Source organism: Mastomys coucha, unplaced genomic scaffold (genome assembly GCF_008632895.1).
Source record: "Mastomys coucha isolate ucsf_1 unplaced genomic scaffold, UCSF_Mcou_1 pScaffold23, whole genome shotgun sequence".
Lineage (NCBI taxonomy): Eukaryota > Metazoa > Chordata > Mammalia > Rodentia > Muridae > Mastomys > Mastomys coucha.
Window position 1 is genome coordinate 79,120,965 of NW_022196906.1, and position 1,984 is coordinate 79,122,948.

Consider the following 1,984-nt stretch of genomic DNA (forward strand, 5'->3'; position numbering starts at 1 on the left):
CTCCATTCCCAGTTTCCCCTCTAAAAAACAAAGAAATAAACAAAAACAACAAAAACAAAAAGGAGGGTTTTAACAACTAGGTTGAGTGCAATGTAAGTAAGCTTGGCTATTCTGTAAACAGAGTTATGGAATCTCAAGTAAGAGCTCATGTGCAATCACCTTTGTTTTGCTTAGACTGTCTCTAGCGATCAGTGACCTGCCTATGTATTTTCTGTGTTTTTGGTACCAAGCTCTCAGGTTGGAGTCAACAGAGGATTAGTGATCATGACAAAGTCTCACATGGTCATTCATGTACTTGCATGTAGGAATTTTTATTTTAAAGCTTGTAGAAGTAATTGTAGGAATGAAAACTCAGTGCAGCTGGCAAAGACTGACATATTTGCTAAAGGTTCTTGTTTGTCACGGTGACATCTCTTTAAATAGATCACAGCAACTCAAGATGACATCAGTATACTAAGTTAGGTAGCTTTCTGATATGTACACTAGTCCTCTATTTCAAGACCTCCAGAATTAGTTGCTACCTGGGATGTAAATACTTGGCCTATATTTTCACATTTCTATTGCTTTGGAGTTGTAATTTCCTTCATCTGGGATACTAAGATTTGCATTAGGTATAGAAACAAAGAAAAGAAAGCAGTCCATTAGTATAGGATGTCATTTCATGGACATTATGATTTCCCTTACCATAGGTGAGTACTTGTGGGTACCAGCAGCAATGTCCAGTAAGCAGACAGTAGTATCCTTTCAACAGGAATAGAAAAAAGTCTGAATTTAAAATCTTTCAGAAAAAAATATATAACTGAAAAAGGAATGCAATTATGAGAGGTGTGAATTTAGATTCTTTTTCAGTATATTTTGCTTCTAATCCTAAAATTACAGTAGTCACCAAAAGAGGAATGTTATAAATCTATTTGGACAAAATTTACACATGTTTTGCCTCTACATTCAAGTAAAGCAAGGTATTTGAGAGAAAAGGATTTTAACATTCATTTGATTTAACAGACATTTATGGAGACATCTCTACGCTGAAGATGGAGATAAAGACACCGGGAGTGAGTGCCTGGCTTTCAGCAGTTTGTTTTCCTCATGCTCTGGTTGCTTTAAGCATGTATTCAAAAACACCAGAAAATACACTGTAGATGACACACACTTAATAGATACTGAAGTGTTATTTTCCCAACAATTTTAATCTCTTTTCATTGCTTAGAATTAAAATGTTATTCGGGATTTGAGTTTGTATTCATTTCTTATAGGAGAAAACATTTTTTGAACTATGGAAACAAATTATTCATATACCAATGTAATATATTTCTTTTTAAAGAATGTCATTAGTTTGTTTGATTGATTTTTTTGAGGGTATCTTACTAAGTAATTCTTAGCTGGCACTGTGGAGACCAGGCTTGCTTTGAACTCATGGAAATCTTCCTGACAGTGTCCTGAGTGCTGTGATTAAAGGTGTGATGGGGGGGAGAGAGAGAAAGAGAGAGAGAGAGAGAGAGAGAGAGAGAGAGAGAGAGAGAGAGAGAGAGAGAGAGAGAGAGAGAATGAGGAAGGAAAGGAAGGAAGGAGGGAGAAAGAGGTGTTGTTGGGTATTAATAACTCTTTTAATAAACTGTTTTATTCAGTAAAGGTTTTCATAGGTTTAGATGTGAACTATTCAACAATAAAGAGGAGGGTTAAGAACAACATCACCTCACCTCTTACCAGGAGCTTCAGAGAGACCAGGAAGCTAGGAAAAAAGGGTTGTGTTAGATGATCCTGAGCAGAAGGTTGCATTTCTACAGGACTCCTGACATTAGCTACCATACATCTCTTTAAAGAATGTTCTAATTTTGAGGTTGAGAGGGAGCCATAGGAAGGTAGGAGGAATTCAAGAGGGTGAAAATATAATTGAAACATATTGTGTATATATATATATATATATATATATATATATATATATATATATATATGAGATTCTAAAAATATGACTTAAAAAAAACAA